General features: G+C 38.5%; 1 protein-coding gene across 1 annotated transcript in view; it reads right to left on the bottom strand.

Moving 5' to 3' along the window:
• The window catches only part of TENM3 (teneurin transmembrane protein 3), a 1,295,372-nt gene extending 1,273,631 nt beyond the window's left edge, over window positions 1-21,741 (bottom strand). Inside the window, exon 1 of the mRNA XM_066548306.1 lies at window positions 21,433-21,741. The gene's annotated coding sequence lies outside the window, so the exon portion shown is untranslated. The remainder of the gene's footprint in view (window positions 1-21,432) is intronic.
• Between the last annotated feature and the right edge of the window lie 753 nt (window positions 21,742-22,494).

Raw genomic sequence — 22,494 nt, 5'->3', positions numbered from 1 at the left:
CCTATACTACTGAAACTCTCACTTTTAATTCATCACTTAGAATTACAAAACAAAACAGAGGGACACTTGATTGGAATAGAAAGTGGAGAAAATCCTGACCAGTGTGGACACACACACACTGTTACAGCTTCCAGGACTATGTACCTGGCTGCCATTAGCTCTAAAAAAATTCTACTTAACTCTGGCAGTGTAGCCAGACACACATCTGAAAAGAAGCCCAGTCAAAACTTCAAACTGGTTTTAATGTATTCTTCACAATTACAAGGAGAAGAATGGCATTTTAATTGAAAAGACAATTTCAAGGGTTGTACTGCAGATCATTTAAAGAAGTTACCATCAATCAACTTAAAGATCAGAGTCCTAAGTAGGAACTTCTATTCCTATAGCATACCAGTAAAGTGACAAGAACAAAAAAATACATAAATCTATTTTATAATAAGTAACTAAAAATTAGTTGGTCACTGATATATTTCAGTCAATTTAAATGCCTTAAACATACTATTTCATTCCATGTTTTGATCTTTAAATTAAGACTGCTGCTTTCTTCTCATTGAGGAAATATTATACATACCTGTTTAGCTATGTGCCAAGAAAAATCAGCTTTTAGGACAAGAAGAGGTACGACATGAAACCTAGAGTGAAGAGATCTTGGGACTTCTTCTCTCATTCTAGAAATATCTTCAGTGGAACACAAGACAAAATATTTTACATAGAGAGCAGACTGGTATCCCTATAATCTCTATTTAGGACTTTTACATAGAAAGAAACAGAGAAGCTTAATATAGCTGTAATGAGAATTTCTTAATTTCCAGGGTAGCAAAAAGAAAAAGAAACACTCAGTGACTATCTGGTTCTAAAAGAGGAGAAAAATGTTTTAAACATCAGAAAATAGGTTTTGCATCCTCAGATTTTAATGTATTAAATCCTAGCTGTTTACACGGCAACCAGTGTTTACTAGACCCCATCCGGATTTCTTCTAATGAATTCTTATCCAATAAATGTATCATTTATTCTCTTCATCTTCTTTCCTCGTATGCTTTGCTTTTTTTTTGCAGAAATTGCCATACAAACATTAATAGTAAATATTATAAACATTATTTTTTCACCAACCTTTGAAAAGCTAGAACACTGTTTCTCTTCATTTTATTCAATACTCCCCCCAAAAAAACCCAAAAAACCAAACCAAAACACACAAAACTACCCCAAACCCAACCAAATAGAACAAAACCAATCCCACCCAACAACAATGGCAACTCTCTGTTTTGAAGTGTTTTCACTTCAGAGAATAAAGAAATAAAAATAAATATTTTTAAGAAAAAATAATATGATATTATGTAGATATTATCTTGTGAAAGAGAAAAGTTTTCTAAAACAACTTAACAAATAAAACCCTGCTGAAAATAAAACCCAACTACTGAAGACCTGGTGTAAAGCCTGATGCCACTAATACAGAATCACAAGCCTTTGCTTGTAACAAGCCTTGCTTGTTACAAAACAAGCATGATGAAAACTGATGTGCCTAATAAAGAAGAATATAATTTAAGAAAAAATGATGAGGGTAATCTAAGGGTTGGAGTGCTTTTCCCCCTAAAACCAAGAATTTTTTAAACAGGGGATGCTATTTTAATGAGCTAACATGACCTATGATATTAAGGATCAAAAAACTTTCTTGTAAAATTTATGCAAAATTCATTTATTTTTTTCTTTGTCTCAGCTAAGGTAAAAAAACAATCAAGTGCACTGGTTTCTAAGACACTCAGATTTGATAACATAGTTTATACATGTCCAGTTGTGTGTCAGTCATTGGAATTTCTTAAGTTGCAAATAGAATTATTTATTAAGATATTCATAAAATATATTACATACTTATCATCAGATGTGTGTTACAATAAACTATTTGCAACTTAAACAATATTTCCTTGTGTTTCCCACCTACAAAATCCCTAACATTTAGAGAATAATTAAGATAATACTGAAACATTAACTGAAATTTGCACTTGTCTTTCAATTCTTAATAAAGCCTGCCTATAGAATAATTTAGGCACATTAAAAAAAAAGTCCCAAAAACAATAGAATATTTTTATTCAAAATTTTCTGACTTTGGTCTCAATTCATATTAATAGAAAAGAGGTAACCTATTCTAATAACAAAAAAAAAATACTATGTTATTACAGTTATACTGTGTTATACTGCAAATTACATTGCCATCATGATGAACTTAGTTAAGTTCAAACAATAAATCTCTCAGAGTACTAATTCTATTCACTATTATAATACAGTCATAACTACACATTAGAAAAGTCAAAATCGCTTTCATCTTTAAAGAAAAATAAAATGTCCTTCGAAATCAAGCACACCTTCTAAAGATATCAGCCACTTCACTGGGAAAGCTTTGCAACCTCGGCACTTGTACCCAAGACAGTGCTGCCAGTCTGCAGTCTGATGCCACTACAGAATTGCAGCTCACAGTACATTATCAAGGCCTGCTGTGTCCTCTGAGAAAGGATGCTCTGCTGGCTGAACTTCCCCAATTTGCTCCCAAAGGCAGAACAAAACTTCCAAGACCATACAGTACATGTTTTTAAAATTTTCTACAGAGACAAGATTGTACTTATTAGCAATGTTAGCTTGTACTTATTTAGATTAGAATGAATACTACGCAAAGTTCCTTCGTGTATAATTAATACCTCAACCAAAAAACCTCAAACACTTAGAAATCTATCAAAATTATGGGCAATGCATCCAAGAAAAACAGTTTAAAAACAAAGCTGCCCACAAGTAATTCAGACTTGAGCACTACAAAAAAAATCTTCCGAGCAGGACTAAATACTATATTAACCACATTGTATACAGACAATGTGAAAGGGTTTCATTGCTGCCAAAATTTACTTTACCATCACCATTCCCCTTGAAACTGCACATTTTAACCATCTCTAATCCTGTAGCCATTTACTAAATAGACAGAGATATATTTATGAGTTTAAAGTTATTTAAGTGCAAAAAGAATTCCATCTTTGCTGTTAGAAAGATGAACATGAGAAATTTTTCTTCTGTTTTGTTAAAAGCCTCAATGTCAAAAGACTTGCAAGATTTTAAACCAGAAAGAATAAAAATGTATTTGTTCATCACTTGCTGACATTTTGAGTGGGTGAAAAAGGATACTTGCTAAGTCTTTTTGAATTATTAATTATGATTACAGATTCTGATCACAACAGTAAATTCCATTTTTCCTTCCTATTTCCTGAATTTAGATGGAGGTGGGTGGGAAGATGAGGTACAAGAAAGGTGAATAAATCAGGAGGGCATAGTGAGAAAGTGGGACTGGTACATGATGATTAGCATTCCATCTGCTCAGCAAGCCTGGCCTTACCTACAAGCAGCAATACAGGCTTTAACACAGTCCTTACTCTCAGTCAATTAAGTCTTTTGCTTTCTAAAGTAGCTTTACAACATTTACATTTAGCTTTTCCAGTTGCTTCTCCTATTGCATATTTTTGCATTCTTCAGTTTTCTCTCTTTAGAGAGACTGACCTTTCAAAGGAGTTGAATCTTGATTTTGTATGAGGCAGGCCTAGGATGAATACTTGCAAGAGCCATGTCAATTCACAACTCAAACATTCCTCTTTGGATCAAAATCTGAAAACATTAGGCATCTCCCATTCTTTTTAACAGAACAAAGAGCTACAAAAGACTGATCAAATTTGTCACCTGTCTTTCTCTTTCAAGGAGACAAGTTTCATTCCTGCAAGGTATACTGAAAAAAAAAATCCAAAAACTTCAATATGCTTCCTAAACCCTTTTACTTTACAAAAATATCCATCATTTGTCATAAGTGTCATATCTTCTTTAATGGATAAACCAGTAAGTCTTCTTCCTACTCAGTTAACTTATTAAAAAAATAAAAACTAGGCAAACATACTCTTCTCTGAAAAAATACATATTTTACCAAGTTCCCATGAAACTTTTAATGGCATTCCAGACACTTTATTTCTTTCTACAAAGAAAATAATAACACAATATACATTTGTGGTTTTAGCAGAATAGAATCTGGAGGGGAAAACAACACTATGGCAGCAAAAACTGGCAACTGCTGATTGATCTTTCTGCCTGAATGCATGAAAAATAATCCTGTATGTCTGGATTGACACTTTCTAATGAACAGACACTACTATTTCCTCTGATTTTTCTAACTTTACTGTCATTTGTTTGAGCAAGCCAAACCTGGTGAATAAAGAGGAATGAAGGAGAAGAAGAACTGGAGAAGATGAAGGGAAATAACTAAGATGGAAGATACTGACACATTATTCACTGGAACTGCCACTTAGTTTACCACACTCAAACATCCTACAATTACAGAAGTCTGCTGTAACTTTGATATGAATAGATCAAAACAGTTCAGCTTTGCTCCATATTAAGTCCATTATGTAATTGTATGAGAACTCCTATCCCTGTGTTTTGATAATTCTTTGTGAGAACATAAGAGATAGGAGAGAAACAATCACAAGTCAGTCCAGCTTTAAAGAAGTTAGGTTTTTCGTGGGGCTAGAATTTTTCCCATACTCCTGTTTATTTCTCCCTAAATTCTGGCACATGAGATTAGCAGCAGGAATAACAAAAAAGGTCTTGGATGCTACTAATGACTAAACTGATACATCAGGTCAGTACACACGTGTCCCTGGCAATTTCTGAGTTAGTAAAACATAAGCACTGTTAGCAGATGCCAAAGTTTCAACTGATTTTTCCAGCACAGGCTACCAGACATCTGAGCAGCTTAAATGAACTACAAGTTTGAGAGCCCTCAGAGAATGTCCTCATATATGAGTAAGGTAATAATCAAACAGCTTTTGTACAAATATCTGATTATTCTGTAACTATTCATGTTCTGCTTTTATCTATGATGTGAGAAGCCACCACTATGTTCAATGGGACAAACTGCAGGCATCAGCCCTAGCAAGACTTCTGTGTGACTGATTGGTAAAGCAGTAATTGCAGAGGCAGCTATGTGGAAGAATCAAGTCAGCAGTTCTCAAGAATCACTACATTGTCACAGCATATGTTGCAGTACATGCCACAGTTGAGATGGCCACAACACACAGAGTGTCACCACACAAGTTCAGAAGGCTTTAGGCATTCCCCCATACAGAGTAACACCACATCAGAGGGCTTCAGGCATCTGCCCATACACAGTAGCACCATTCCACATCAGAGGGCTTCAGGCATTAACCCTTCTTGTTGTTCAGCCCAACCTTTTATACCCTCACGTTGATGCATTGCACCTGTGTGCCCTCTGCTCCCTTTGGTGGTTGGTCAGTGCCCCTGGGCACTCCCTGGCTCATTGCTGTCAATGCTGCTCACCTGCTGCTCACAGCTGCAGCCCCCTGGGGGTGAGGCTCGGCCACAGCCCCACTCCCAGTTACCACAAACTGTGTGCCTCCACTATAATCACTGAGTAGTCTTTTCAGCATTGTTGCAAATATTTTTCCTTACATTTATATAAATAACTTACTTATATTTAACTACAGAACTATGCAGAAGTTTCTCTATATTTTTCATTTCAAGACTTCAGATAAATAACATCTATCTATAACTCTTATCCTCCAGAGCACATAGTGTTTCAATCAAGTAGCCCTTAAAATCTGCCTACCAGTGTAGCTTGCTCCTGGTGTATTTATAGAATTCCTCCTGTTCACTTAAAAAATAAAAGCAGTAACAACCATCCTCAAAAGAAAGAACACTTGACTTTTTCTAATTTCTACCTTTAAAAGAAAAATATAACCAAGCAGGTAATGATTGCAGAATGCCAACTAAAATCAACAAAATTACTGAAGTAGGTCACATGTACATTTGCCAAGGTGTAGTCTTGTTTTGCATTCCAAACAGTATTGTTTAAACAAATTTTCAATTAATTTTAATTTCCAAATAAATCAATGCATGTCCATACTTAATTGTGTCATATTCCTTTCTCTTTTTGTATGGTATTTCCTTGAAAAATTTAAAACTTGCCTCTTCAGAAGGACAGTTTCAAATTCTTCTCTGGGGTATCAGGGTGACTTGTTTTTAAAAATTAATTTTCATATATAATTAACATTTTTGGTTTTCTATCTTACTCAAAATAAGCAACTCTTCCTATAAACCAACTTCCTCTACAAGTTGTAACAGTGCCACTAAATAGCAGAAGTTTTAGAGCTGCGACCTTTTAATAACTAGCTGAGACATTACTATTAATTTGGATCCCACCAAAGCTAAGCAATTATCTCAGTTTTTTAAGAATAGGATGCTTTTTTCCTTTTTAATTGCTAAGAAAATAAGGACTGGATGAGCAAGCTATCTTTTTCAAGCTTTCCTCTAATGACCCCAATGCACAGCTCTGTCAAAAATCTGACATCTACATTCCTGAAGAACTAGAAAAGGAGGAACTGAGGGACATTTTTGTTGTCCATACTGATTACAATCTCTGAGGAAAGAGTTTCTCCAGTTTCTCACAGCAATGGATTGAGTGTGCATACTCTGGATGTTTCTGACAGAAAGGAATTATAGTATCTTCCTCCTGAACTTGGCCAGCAAAGCCACATGGTATCAGGAAAAAGAATTGGATCACTCCACTCTGGTTTACAGATTTATGATAATAAACTGTAGGAGGCAGCGGCAGCAGCAAACAGATTACTTACCACTACTACAGTGGCAGTTTTTCATAGGAAACATTCAAGTTGGCTTTATGCAAGGATCACTCAGTGCCCACTGACTATACAGTCAGAAGTACTGAATTTCTAGAAAACTTCCCCCACTAAAAAAAAAACCAACTTTGAGAGCTAGTAGAGACAGTGGTAGCCAGCAAGGTTTTTCTTATCTTTTTCAGTTTTCATGACTTTCCAACATCACCAGCTCCTTAGTGACAGTGTGCTCCTCTGGTTCAGCTGTATTAGCAGGCTAGGGTACACTTTTAGTACAAGTTTATCTAGTTTTGAACTTCTTCAGTATTCACTCAAGCTCACCACTGATGCACACAGAACCCCAAAAAATTAGCAAGTAAAACTGCAGTCCTTCTTTTGCCCCCAGCCTTTAAATTCCTTGTGCCCTGCTGAGCTATAGACTTCTGTACTAAGGAGCATCCCAAAATGATTACAGACAAGATGCTAGATGGGACAAGTTTTTGCAATAGACCAATTTTCAGAGGTTGTTTGAGTGGCTTTCATTCAAACAGTAAAACTATATGTACAAACAAAATTTGTAGACTCTGCTAATAATTTAGAGATCTATTAAAACTGCTATTAGGATATTCAGATAAAATGAAAAAATAGTTTGACACTTAAGTAGCATGCCAGAATTCAAACCTAACATACAATAATATTTCAGAAAAAAAATCTACTCCTGTTTGAGATCATGATTTCCAAGAAGCCATCTTGATGTATTTCAAGTGCAAAATGTCAATTACATAATTGCTGTCATTATTAACACATAGTTTTATTGTGTATTAATACATTAATATATGTAGGCATTTGAACAACAGACGCGAAGCAACTATTGTAAAATAGTCGCTATATGCAAATGAAACAACAAACTTGCTTACTCTAGTTCCTCATGCCCTTGGTGTTATTTACTACAAATACTGCCATACTATGTACATTTATATCAAAGATAAACCTAGCAATATAACAGCTGAATTTTCATTCACACACACTCTGGCTATTCCAAAGTAAGAGACAATATGTATATCAGGATTTCCCACAATTGCAGGTCTGTTACTTGGATTCTTCTTTACTACAAACTCAATGTTTTCCTCCCATAACGTAAGAATTTCACTTACATTTTCTGCTTATTGAATCTCTCAGCTGGCCTGTGAAAGAGACCTTGGGAGCACTTTTGAAATTCTCCTGAAAAATCCACCCGTCAGACAAAGTGCAGCAGGCAGCTCTGGGTAGTAACCAGTCTCACTGTTATCCAGGATAGATGGTTACATTGATTATAGGGAATAATCATTATGCTATCTCTTCAGTTCTCACTGGTCATTTCTGAAACACTTCTACTACCTTCTAGTAAAGTGGCTGGCACACTTCTAGTGGTAACATTCTAAGACTTTATGCATTTCAAGGTGTTTTTTCCTTGACGAAACCCTTTTGCAAAGAGTAATTTTCATGTAGCAAAAGCGCTTAATCTGAATCACAAAGAGGAAACACTTTTCTAGACTTCCAAATTTGATTCTTTAAAATTCTTTACCACTGTGCTTGTGTATAGTTATAATTCTGGTTATAGCATATTAATGCCTCAGAAACGTCCTTTAATACCTCCTCCCTACAGAAATCATAGTTTTACTTCACACACATTCACCTGTATTAAGACAGATGAATTTTACAGACTATGCTCATTCATCTTAAAAAACACAGTTCAGTCCCTTATTGTTATAAAGAGAAATAAACACTACTTAGCATTTTTGTTATGGCTTATAACTGAAACTCCTTCTTGGTCTGGTAATTATGCAAAAATCTTGTTTTTTATTTGAAGCTAAAGCACACAGAAATGTAACAGAGCAAATGATCATATTAAATTGGGCAAGATACTTCACTTTATGTGCCATGACTGAGAACTGACTGGAGGTATATTTTTACCCCTCATATACATTTTTGAAATACAGAAGGCATTTATTACTCGCTGTGGGAGTATGAGGGACACACATTAGCACCACAGAGTTTAGATTTACACCTTTTCAGAATCTTTTTTTAAAGCAATTGAAGTGATTACTTAGAGGTCTTTGGTAGGACTGCAAGTATACAGGTTCCCAACAGTCTTAATTTTCTTTCTTTTACAAGCAGATTGCTAAACATTATTATTTGGCAATAAAACAACATAAAAACCTTTCCACAATGTTTTTCCTAGTAAGATAGAGTTGTTTGAACCCTAGAGCTCCTGTCAAGTTTCTGACAAAGTTCTCTGCCAGTCAAATTATAACCGTGAGTCCCCCTGACACATTAAATAAAAAAATACATTCTGTTTTTGTAACGCATGTTAGAATATTGTGATAATAGAAAGGTGGCTTATACACTTCACTACACTTATTTCTGAAGCTATCATTCAAGTACAATAGTTGACATTTACTAACAATGCCTAAATGCTAGAGCTTTTATATCCAGCTCTGACATTGAATGCCTGCATGCCTACAACCTTAGCAATCAACAGCTTTGAAAGTTTACTGAGTTGAAACCTAGATTCTAGCTCCTGCTCATAGAATTCTCCTGTTAGCTATATAATGAAAAAAAAAGCGCAGAAGCAATTCAGTGGTGCATCCAAGACATCCTCTCATATTCACTGCATTTTAGAGTGATTATTTCTTGGTTATTTCTCTCTCAAATTACTTGTTGTGCTGTAAAAACACCAACCTGCTGTTTTTGTAGGATACAGGAGTTATTAATTAAAGATGGCAGACTGAGGCATCAGTGTTTCCCCTGTCTGCACAACCCTAAGCACTAAGAAGTGCCTGCAATTACTATTACTGTCCTTTTAAGGAGAATAATCACCTCTCGTGGGCCTTTACTCCTATAAGAACAACACGAGATTTCTGGCTGTTGAATGAAAAGACACTTGAAATTTACAGCCCTGAGTCAGTCTCCCAAACCCTAAAGAGATGTGACATTCAGACTAAACACTGTACACCTGACATTTTCTCTTCACCACCTTGCTGCAGCCACTCAAGGAGCAGCAAGTCTTCTGACCAGACCTCAAAAAACAATTTCTCCATGAAGCACAGAGAGCTGAAGTGCTCTAACCTGGCAGACTAGATTGGACTGCTTAATTTCCCTGAATTAAAATGCATGCCTGACTATACTTGGTATATCCAGAAAAATCCTAACCGTACACAACAAAAGCAGTCAGTGACAAATATACATTTATTAAAGAGCATCTCTAATGTCATTTGGACACTGGCTTCAGCACACTATTGAATGAGGAGAGCAAGGACAGTCAGGAAGCAAAATATCTTGTAAATCAGCATTAAAAATGACATTAAAATAAGCAATAAAGGGTACCTGATAAACAAGAGAAAAAGCTATTCAGATTGTAAAGCAGATTCAATTGGCTTCCCAACCCTGTGTAGTAACAAGTTTACCATTAATCCATAGAAAAAATCTCAATGACAGACCGAGAGGACTATAGAGCCAGTCATCACCTGTCTACATATATATCAAGAAATTGATTCACCGCATTGCTGGATTTCAACCAAATAACTGGCAAACCTAAGAAAATTCCTTACAATAAAGCACCTTTATATGATAATTTAGGTACAAGGTAAGATATATGTCTATTACATAAAGTGATTATTGACTGAGAAGCTTTCAATTTAGCAGAAAATTACTTTGTATGAGAGCTCTCCAGAGCTAGTGACAAAGGTTACATTTTGCTCTTTTAATGCACAGTAAAAGAGAATGAGGCTTCCACTGGCCTACTCTATATCAAATCATAAAAAATTGGAAAGAAAGTTAAGTAAGGATAAAATTCTTCACACAGATTTTCACATTCTGTTCAGAAGTTAATTCCCTCCACTCTCCCCTTGCCCCCCAAAGGAGTGCACTGGAAATAAAATTACTTGAATCTGAAATCCACTGGCAGTATTTTTCTCACCAGCTACACATGCACTTTAGCCACAAAGACTTCATGTTAATGAAGATGCAAAATTCACTGAAGTAATGAGAAATTAACATACTAAATTTTGAGAACTTTAAATAAAAAATAAACAATTTTAAAAAATTAAAAGCTATACTCCTCACATTTAATTTAATTATAAATTATTTGAATTTTTTACCAACTGTATTACAAGAAATTAAAATATGGAGGATAGATAGGACAATAAGAGAGTCTGATCATTGAATCTAAAACTTGTTACCTTGAAACATTATCAAAGGTTTGAAAATTTAAATCCACTTACAAAAAATCCACTTAAAGAACAACTTTATGTCTTTTATTCATTAATATTCTAATAATTTCAGGGATTGTGTGGAAAAAAAAAATCTAACAAAAACTTTCACAAGATTAAAATAATGAAAAAAAATTACTGGTCCAGCAGAAAACTAAAACTTTAGCTTCCAGACTGGTGTAGTTTTGCATTCAGCATTTTCATACTGGATAGTGGATTTCAGGCTCAATGTGCTAAGAAAATAAGTGCATATAAATAACTTCTTTCTTTTTAAAGAGGCTCTTTTATGTACTGGATATGATTTGGTTTAATAATGAGATACTATTAGAAGTGAAGGATTACATACCCAGAGTAAAAGTGGTATTTCTTTTAACTACAGATGGCTTAATGAAGAAAACTCCTGAGAAAGAAACTGAAAAGAATAAGGTATTTGAAAACTATGTAAAACATGAAGAAAATTAGAGTTTCAAAAGTTTTTCATCAGCAGTCCTAGCCAAAATACATGTCATACATAGTCAGTCCTCAAATCTTGTAAATAAAAAAAATATGTAATCAATTAAAATTAATTTCTCATTAAAACCTACTTGTGTTTAGCCACTTTAACAGCAGTGACAATAGTTAAATATTAAATAAAGAGAACCTACCACTGTAATACCTACAATATACAGTATATTTGACAGCTTTTGCTAGTTCTGAGGACCAGAGAGTTCCTGCAGTAGAAAAATCACACAAAAGTACATGCAATTTTTACTTTGCAGTGTTGCACTATCCTTGTACTTCCCTACAAAAAAAATTATAATAATGTAAAAGACTGGTTATTATTTTTGAGGAATTGAAGGTATAATACAATATATTCATTCCACGCATTACATAGTACAACTCCTTAGAAGACAGTAAATGCAGAATTTAGTCAGGTTTGGTATTACCTCTTCACAGAGGATGGCACAAAGATGAAAGCTTTTGTTTTGTTCTGTAAAAGTTCATGATAGTGGCTTCAATGTCTAATTCCAGAAACACCTTGCTTATGACACATATTTTCCCCCCATTTAGCAGTGTTTCTACTGTGGTTGTTGAGGGCTTTCCAACAAAAAAACATTCCTACTGACATTTAAACTTCTATTGTGAGTCTCCTCAGCATCCACACTTGGCAAGCTTTAAACATGTAAAGACATTTATTCACCATCTCAGAGTACAGAAGGAACATTAGGAAAATGCAGAATAACTTCAGGAAGGTTTGTTTTTTTTTTCTTGTCAACTTCGTTTGTTTCTCCTTTGAAACTACTGAAGGTTCAGTATGCAGTATTATTTTCTGTAGCTTACATTTTACTGTGTATGCTTTGTCACTGTAGATATTTTACAAACATGATAGGCATTTCAAAAACGCTGTCATGTAATAAACAAGGATATCTTCACTGCAGTGAAGAAATAGAAACAAGGTATTCACTGAAATGCAAATTGACATTAAACCTAGAAGTGGCCTCCCAAAAGAAAGATTGAGATGAATTACCACGACAGTGATGAAATAGAGTCTTATACCTATGCACCCAGCGTGCATCTTTCCCAGGTAAGTTGACAAGTGTTTCATGTGGCTAACACTCTTTACTGGCTTCAAACTGGCTTTCAGGAAAAAAAATAAAGAGGAATAGGCTTTATGGTGTTATTCTGAGAAAGTGTAACTGCTGAGTATCCCATCAACAGATCATGATTTGTATACTAATGAATAAACAATTTTGGTCAATAGACAGCATTTTAATCTGAAAAACATCATCTAGTTTCCTCATCTTTTCCTCATGATTTATTCCTTCTATGAGAAACTTAAGAAAGAAGAGCTGCCACACAGGTTTCACAATAAATCTTTTTCCAGATTTACAGGTTATTCACAAAAAAGATTGCCTGAGACTCAGATTTGGCTTCCAAAATACCAGCTTAGGAGTATTTCTATGGGGAGGTTAAGGGCAATGACACAGTCAAAGGCTCAGACAAAAAGACAGCCACTCAACTTACAAAGATCAGGATACAGCACTCAGGGCTAACCACAGTGAATTCAATTACAAGTTATAAATGCAGATATCTACACTAATAGCAGGAATACAGTCACAGCTGAGAAACAGGTGCAACCAAAACAGAAGACCAAGAGGGAAGACCTGTTGGCTGGCTGGAGAAAGTCATTCTAGTAAAGAAAAGCAGCAATAGAAAATTTCTGTAGCAAAAAATTACAATAGCTAGCTGCACACTGCTTATTCTATACCAAGTTCTTTATACACAAATAGCAAATAGGATCCTCAGTGCATGATCTGAAAGCCATAAAATTCCACATACAAAACAGGTAGTAGAACAGTGCATGGGTGAGTGAAAAAAAACAAAACCCAAACCCAAGATAAAAGCGAGAAAGCTTAAATGTTAACTACATTTTCTAAGGTTCCAAATAGCAAAAAATCTTGTTACATGTTTTATTAGATTGCTACTTACATAAACGCATAAATTTTGACAAGACAGGGGAATCTTATGTCCAACAGAAGGATATAACAGAATCTGTACTCATTAAATGCACATGCCATATAGAACAAGAATCCTGTCCTGCTCTCAGGCTAGGTCTCTAGGTTTTATGGAAGAAGACAGTTTCATAATTATTTTTTTTATCTGCTATCACAAAACCTTCTGATTTCAGAATATGAATGATACCAAGCATGAGGAAGGAGTGCCACAAATCTTTCTTCTAATGACAATTGTGGCTAAAGCAGATTCCATCTTCACCCCTACTCTGCACCAGCAAAACTAACTGGAGGCATTGAGGTAATTCAATGTGGTTGAAAATGTTTCAGGGGTTTTTTGGATTCTTCTTGGGTTTTCTGTATCTCAGAATTACTAATTGTAGATCAGTTGGTTGGGTCTATAGTCCTCCAATTCAACTGAAAAGGCTGTTAGAGAACAGAAATAAATAGCCAAAGAATTTGAACAACTTAACTTTTCCATCAAGAAAAACACGTATAGAATCACTGTTTCAAATGCCATGTACAGTTTTTGAAAATCAGACACAGATATTCAGTCAGGAAAAGAAAATATTCCATGTGAAAGTTTTATAATGAGGAAAAAAAGCTTTGAAAAAATACCAGTTTTCCTTTCACTAATAAATTTCTCATTCACTGCCTAAAGATAGATACTCTCTCTGTACCTCTACTATTATGACAACTAGTAGCTGAACCAAAAATTGACAGAATCATTCACAATATTACTCTACATGACACTAGCAGCAGTGTGAAATTGAGTGTGATCACAGCACCAGTCAATTCTACTGGTTCAGGGAGTTTTCAGTTTAGGTCAGTTTTATCTTCTGATGCTCATGCTCTTCAGTCCCAGGGTAAAGAAAGCAGACAGAGAAAAAGACAGTAGAATGAAAGACTTTAAAAAAGAAACAAGGGCAGAAAATTGTAGAAATTACTAAAAGCTCTTCTCCAAGAACACAAAACTCACACAGCAGCATAAGGCAAACTGTACATATAAAGAGTAGCTCTCCCTCACCTAGCTTAAACATAAAGAAGCCTCATACTCTTTAGGACATTCACTGCATGCCCTCTAGGAGGTTATCACAAGGTCTTCAAGAGACAAACTTCATGCCAAACTTATGTCTTACTCCAGAAAAAAAACAACCAAAAAACTAAGAGGGTTTTTTAATGAAAATAATTTTAAAAAAGAAATCCAAACTTTCCACTCACTCCCTTCTCGTGGTGACTAACCTCTTTGCCCCAGAAACTGCCAAGGTGGTATTTTAAAGCCTTCTCTGCTCTCTTCTTACCACTCCTCCTTTTCTTCTTTAGGTTCAATCCAATCCTCACTCCTTCACTTCCTACTAAAGAATAACTACTTGTCTTCTCCCTTGATTGTTTTAACAGCTGGTGCTAGTTTGCCAATCAGTCCCATGCAATCTCTTCTCATTCTCTTTCTCTAGTTTCTTCCCCACTTTTTTGCATGACAAATCAGAAAGTATATCTGAGAAAATACTAAATTACAAGTATTCACCAGTGAGTCTAAGGAAGGGGGGTAACACCTGACCCTTATTCTAGCCTCAGTGCAGCTAATCCTAGCTATTGCTGAAGTCAACCCTAACTAGTCAGTCTTTAAGAAAAATATAAAGTAAAATCTTCATTCTTGAACACTTTACAACATTCTACAATTCTTTTTCCCAGGGCCACATAAGCCACAGTAAATCTCTTGCAAAGTGAAGTAAAATTAATTAGTTTTGCAGCTGCAAATGAACATATTTTATTTCCTACTGAAATGGAATAGGAATACATTTGCAGTTTAGTCTGAAAGGTAGCTAAAAATCCAATTAAATTAGCAGTATCTTTTAAGTGAATGGACAGTACCTTCTTACCCATGGTACCTAATTCATAGGCTATCCTGTGCCTGCACCCTAAATGAGCAGATTTGCTGAAATGAAAAAAAATAGTATGAATCTCTACTGACTACTGCCTCTTAACTTCAAAGCTTGATTTCCCCTTAGACCATCAGCTAGTCCATTTCGATTCTCATCCATCTATTTTATCCCTTTCACTGTAGGAAATAGTTAGAAATACTTAAAAATTATGGTGGTAGGACTTGTATGTTCCTTGAATACAGACCTTTATTTCAGTCTAAAATTAGGGTTAGTAATCTCTGCTGTCCAAGAACAAGCTATACCCCAGTGATTTACAGGGGTTAGCATGTAACTGAAACAGTATTTCATATGGTTGCTGAGGTGGGACTTACTACAGACATCCGCCAAAATGAAAACAGTATTTTTTCCAAGAAGAAAAGCATGGAACAGATTTTGCTTCCACTAAGATTATGCTTCATATCTCCTGTTATATCAAGTTGTAATACTAAAAATAGAAGCAGGCCTCATCATCAGATTAAACATGCATGTAGCATCTGAAGGAACAAGTTTTGAATGGGTTTTCTCACTCATAAATCAGTGCAATTTCTGATAATTTTGCTAGCAGTTCAAATTATTTCATCTGAAATCATATAGATAATGGTCAGTCTACCATAAAGTGGAATAATGTCTTTCAGAGCTGAGTTGGTGGTGTTTCACTCTAAACTTCAACAAGTTTCACTGCTGCTGTGACCCATGGGCAATATCCACTGTCAATTACCATATACTTCATCCTTTCTTCCTCACCCAACTTGCTCCAAAAGTGGATAAATACAACCTCAATCCTTTCTGGCTGGCTGTCTTCTCCTGACTGTGCCCTGCTCCCTGCCCTTGGAAACAGCTGAAGTTCTTTTGAACATCATTAAGGCCACATCTCAGTGTTTCCCTGTCCCAAGGAGAACAGGCTTACAACACAAAGGTAGAACAGGTGTGGGAGCAGTACCTCAGCCACAATGACGTGCCACTATATATTTCTTCAGAGATGAAATCAATTTGATTTTTAACACCACTTTAAAGATAGGATGACTCCTACACACACAGAACTGTCAGTGCGTAGGTGTCTATCTGGAGGGAAAAGCAACTTGACCACTTCCCCACTTCCCCCTGTGTTCAAAATGCTCCTACTCCAGCTATTCCACAGAGGTCCAGACCACACACAGTGGGATGGCTGCCCATCTGCCCTCTGCAGATCTGCACTGTCAGCCACAATGCCATACTCTGGAATACAGCTCACCGTTCTTGCTTTCTTTTACCCTTGGAAGAAGTAAAAGCTTCAGCTGGTCTTACATATTGGTACGGACTAGGACTGTAGCAGAGAGCCACCATGTGTGTGACTCCACAGATTTCCTTAAACTGTCCTTGCATTCATTCCATGAAGAGAAAGAGATTCTGCACTCATTAGATTGCTAAAATAGAAATATTATGACCGGATTTCTCTGGGCATCTTATAGGGCACTATTTAGGACTTCTGCAGAAATGCCTCCCGTTGGACAGGCAAAGTTAAAATATTCTTGTTTGCTGAAAGTATGTTTGCTTAGGCATAGAACTTCTAATCAACAGGAGAACATTACGCTGTTGTAACATTTGATTCAATTTACATTACTGCCTAATTAACACTGGAACATTTAGCAGCTATTACAAGAGACATTCTCAAGAGTTCTAGATTTCACCAGAGCTCTCAAGCAGAGTTTCTTCCATGCAATACTTCACAGTTAAAATCTGAATCAACAAAACTAAATTATCTTTGACTCTATTTGAGTTTCTAGAGGAAAAGTATTTGCAAATATTCCATGCTGATCTTTCTACATCCTACAATAAAAAACACTTCCTGTGTTTTAAGACAATCTTTGCAAAATCTGTCTTATTTTTTTATTAGATGGAGTCCAAGTTACTTGGGGTAGAAGGTGCTAGATAAAAGAAATCTCTAAAGAAATTTGTAAAGCAGATAGTGTCTCTTGCTAAGATAATTAAATAACACCGTTTTCCACACAGAAAGCATACATAAGCATTTTCAGGTATGTAACAGTGTATGTGTGTGTTAAATGAAGAACAGTTTCCTCTGTTTTGAAGACTAGCATTTGATAAAATGCTAGTCTTCAAAAAACCTAGTTCATGGCTATCCATCATTAAATTCCTGAAATCATAGTCCAGAATTAATGGGTCCACATGTAAGGCTTGGTTTCTTTACAGACCTGAATAAAAGAATACAATTTCAAAAGTGAGAACATATTCATGACTTAACAGAGCTGCAAGTTTAGTTTTGTATGAAATTATCTTTATTGCACAAATAGAAGCATAATTTAATGCTTTAGTCATTCTGATAATTTGCAACCTGTGACTTGCCTAAGCCTAGAGAATATTTTAGTTCATAACTTCAATTGCTATCTTTAATGAAGTAAAAGAACAGAAAAAAAAAATCTCAGCATATGTAAAGCAAACCATATTTTAAAAATCCCCATAAGTATGGCTTCCAGAACTCTTATTCCAGTATCCATCACAGGTTGTTATTATTATTATTATTATTATTATACTACACTAGAAATATCTCAGATACTGAATTTCACAGACCCTTCATCTCAATGCATCAACAAACATTTTCCTTGTTTCTTAAATATGTGTTTTACCTGCCATGAATTGCAGCTGTAGCTCCCAAGTCAACCATAGGGTATTTTACTGTTATGATAGAGGCATGCCCAGCAGCTGACATTCCTCATTTAACAAGCAATGTATGGTAATTAGACAGGATTTACAGACTTCTTTCCCTTTCCCCCAGTGTTAAAACTGAATTTTCCAGGATTAAAATTTTCAGGTTTATCCATCTGGAATTTTCAGTTTAGTAAATACAACATTTCTAGAAACTGTGTATAAAACTCTGGTATGCATTTTTTAGGTAGTGTCAGAAGAGCAGAAAGGAACTTTCATTGTAGCAAGGACAGTAAATTTAAAATTAGTATAACAAATGGTAGGGTGAAAGAAAGATTTCAAGTGCTACAAATTGGAAGCAATACAAAAGAATATGCTTAATAATGCTAGGGAACCTTCTTGCATAGATTTGAAGAAAGAGAAGTGGGAAAGATCAGGGGAAAGTATCTACATGCTGTACAGAAGAAACATGTCTGTGTTTCACTAGGAGGATTTTAAAAGCTGAGTTAATTTTCTTGTAAAACATATGCTGGTATCATTTTAATACATTCTGTGGAAAATAAACAAATACCCGCCCCCCGACCCAGCACTATACTATCCAGAATGTCATGGAGAATACTTTTTAATATCCCTTTTGTCTCAGAGTTGTGGGGTTTTCCCCCTCAAAAAAAAACCCTCTACAGCATTTTTTCACACACTTGGTTTTATTAAAGACACATAACAAATCCAGATGTCAAGACATCAATGTTTTGTAAATCTCTGATAACACATTCAGCTATCTATTTATCAGCTGTGTGCAAAGTCATACTTTTGTTCTGGAGGAAATCCAATTTCAACATTAAACACCATCTTCATTTAATCTAACATTTTTACAGGAACTGAGGAAAAATCCAGAAGTTCTATTGTTCTGATTTTTCAGAAACACTCATTTGGACAGCATAGACTGGAATTCAGGTTCAGAAGTCAGCAGCAATACTCATAAGAAATGTTTGAATACTTTGGTGTGCAAGAATAAAGGAAGTCTTTGAGAAATGTATCTATAATAGTGAAAAGAGCAAGGCTGGGATACAACACAAAAAGATTTCTAAGTGACAGCTATAGCACCCAAGACAAGAAGAAAATAAATTAGTTTCACAATTATGAATGTAACTTCTGTGAAGCTCACCATTCTCACTGACTTGGGAGACACACACTCCAAGCCCTTTCAGTATTTAGGCCAGCATTTCAGGAGCTTCTTTATGCATTTTTTATACCTCAAAGGAGGCACAAATCTATATTGCTAACAAAAACCCATGATTGACTGAATAAAGCATAGGTATATAAAAGTCCAGACATACTTTACAATTTTAATTATGTGCTATTCTCTACATTACCTCTTAATATAGAATATCCTATTTAATTTGTGAAGTTAATATCTTATTAAATTCAATTTCTGGCACTTTCCTTAAGTATATGTCTTTGATTAAGATAATGGAAAACATTTTGTCTCTGGAAAAAAAAATACTGCAAACGTAAGATTACATTGCGTTGCTTCTTGTTATGCCAATTTTATTACATTAAGAAAACTTTTACAACAAAATGCAACAAGTTTATGCAGTCATTGTATGAGTTTCTCACAGAACATTTTCAAGTCGTGCAAGAAACATGAGAAACGTGAAGAACCAAGAGTTCTGAAAATACAGTTAAGCTGCACTAAGTTGATTTACTTATCACTTTATTACTGAAGTGTTTAACCTGGAATATTATTATTTAAAAAAAAACCAAAAACAAACACTCTAGCTGTTTAGTTATAAACGGATTACAAGAAAAGTGTTGTTACACCATCCCATCCAGTCTCCACAATATTAAACAGCATTTTTTTCTGATCAGTGTAAGTGGCACAAAGAGACACAGAACTCAAGTATTAAGTGGTTAGTAGCATAAAATTCAAGTTCAATTATCAATTCAGTCAAATGATGTCAGTTGAAGATGGAAGCAGATTCCACTGGACAATATGTGAAATATTGCCACCCCTTTGGTTTGTTTCACGCATATTTCTACACCATTTAGCTATATTTAACTATTAAAGGAAAAGTGATGAAAATCCAGCCTACTCTTAACCAATGCTTTAAAATTGGGCAAAGGCTGTCCCAGTGCTGCTGGCCAAGCTAACACCTTAAGCTCTTGCACAAGTGTTACCACCACTGTAATATAATTATTTAACATTCTAACACTTTATTCAGCTCCTTAGAAGAGTGGAGCTTCCTATTTTAACAAAACCTGCCCATTTAAATGTCATTACCTATACAATTAGTACAGTCTGTTCCTTGCTAGCTGCAGAGTACTGGGATAATCTTTTAATTGTTAGCCACTATTGAATAATTTCAGCAATTACACTTTTATATATCCTCTGGTAATTAAGACAGAATATCCCTCTAATCTGATCATTTTCCAATATTCGGTGACCAACAGAACGACGATCAATGGCAGAAAAAATACGCGTGTGACCAGAGGTAACGCTAACACCACAGGGCACCGCGTCCACCTGCAGCGCCCGCAGGAAGGCGCGCACCGCCGGCGCTCCCCGCATCCACCTGAAGGACCCGGTCCGGCCGCTGCTCAGCGTGCCCGGGGCTACCGGGCCGCTTCTCACCGCGCCTACGGGCTCCGCTCGCCTCACCGCCTCAGCCGAGATAAACCATCGCCGCCGCCGCTCCCCACGGCTCCACCTGCCGGGCACCCGCTCCCCGCAGCACCCACCCGCTCCCTCGCTCTCTCGTTCGCTGCCTTCCCCGCGGCGCCGCCACCGCGGGGCGGGCAAAGCCGCCCGGCGCGCATCTTCCGCGCGGCCGGGTGGAAGCACCGTACCCGTCCCTCCAGAGCATCGGCAACTTTCTCTCCTTCCTAAGAGGAGGCGTACCTCCGGGGGCTGCTGCCAGGCTCTCACAAGCAGCCTCATGGCACAGGCTTCCCGCAAGGCAAACCTCTGGAGGTGTTGGAAACAAAGCGGGATTACCTAAAAGGGCACACGTCTGCTCGCGGCCGCCAGGAGCCCCACGCCGGCGGGAGCGGCGCCCTCCGCCCTCTCTCCGCAGGACGGTGCCTGTTGCGCGGGCCCCGCGGGCTCCCTGCAGGGCAAAAACCAACTTCGCTCCGCCGGGCACCCGCGCCGTCTCCGCGCCGCCAACTCCTGCGGGGAGAGGGGCCCCGGGCTGCGGCCCCGAGCGGCAGCGGAGCCGAGCGGCTCGGACAAACCCCTCTCCCGGCTGAGCCGTGCTCTGCAGAGTGGGACCCCCCTTTCCCGCCCCCCGCGGCTTCCCTCTGCGCAAAACCAATTAACCCCGAGCGCTCGCCCTCCCGCAAAAGGCAAGACAGGGAGTGCGGGAGCCGACAGGAGGCAAAGTTTGATAAATGAGCAGTTCCTGCAGTGACAGGTGACTACGGAGCGGAGGCACCCTCCGCGCCGGGCTGGGCAGAAGTGCGGCAAAGAAGCACTCACCTGTCCGTTGCCCTCCGGTAGGCGCGGAGGGGAAGGCGGGCAGGCGAGGGACACAGCCCCGCGCTCCTCTGCCGTCCGTCGGCCCCAGCAGCAGGCAGGATGCCGGGCAGAGGGCCCGCAGAGCAGCGGGGCCGCCCCGGGCAGGCACCCGTCAGCGGAGCAGGTGAAGCGGGGCGGTCGCCGCCGCCGGCAAGCAACACGTTTGGGTCTCAACTTTGCAGCTCCAGTCACAAACAAACAAATAGAGCCCAAGAAGGACCTCTCCCATCCGATCCCAGCCTTCTCGGCAGCCGCTGCCTCTCTTATTGGTGCGGAGGTTATTTATTTATTTGATTTCTCCCCCCTCCTTCCCCTCCTCCCCTTCCACACACCCCCCTTCCCTTTCACTTCCCCTATCCCTCCCCCCTCCCCGGCCTTCCCTCCCCTCCCTCACGCCGCGCAGACAGCCCCGGTCCCAGCGCGTCGCACAGCGCGCCCGGGCTGCTCTGCGGCCGGCGGCAGCGCCGGGTGCCGGGCGAGGGGCGGGCGCGCCGCGGGGAGGCGGGAGCGGAGGCGGGCGGGAGCGGGGCAGCCGCCGCACCGCTGCCCGGCGATAGCGGAGAGCGGGCGGGAGGTGCTCCCGGATGCCCTGTCCCCCGCACCGGGCAGCGGGGGCGGGAGGGCGATGCTGCTGGTCACCGCAGGGACAGGGCAGCCGGACAGGAGATGGCCGGTGATCGGGGCCGGGCAAGACGGTAGCCGGCATGTACCGGGCTGCTGCCGCGAAGAGCCGGGGGCCCCTCCGGCGCTGTTTTGCGGCCCTCGCCCGTGGGGAGCTCCGGCGGCCGCGGTGAGGCGGGAGCGGCTCGGCCGCGGTGCGGCAGCGGCGGCGCCCGGAACGTGCGCCCGGCGGCCCCGGGCGGGACCGGGGGCACAGGAGAGGATGCCGCGCTCGCGGTGTGCGCATCCGGGCAGAGCCGGGGCTTTTAAGTGCCTCTGTATGTGTGTTTACGTACGTGTGTCTCTGGTAGCGTTGCACGCAGCTTGCTTTCAAGGAGACCCTAGACTCGCTAGCCGCAGTGT

The sequence above is a fragment of the Molothrus aeneus genome, chromosome 4 (assembly GCF_037042795.1).
Source record: "Molothrus aeneus isolate 106 chromosome 4, BPBGC_Maene_1.0, whole genome shotgun sequence".
Lineage (NCBI taxonomy): Eukaryota > Metazoa > Chordata > Aves > Passeriformes > Icteridae > Molothrus > Molothrus aeneus.
The sequence above is the reverse complement of the archived record's forward strand: the minus strand, read 5'-3'. Positions and strand labels throughout refer to the sequence as shown.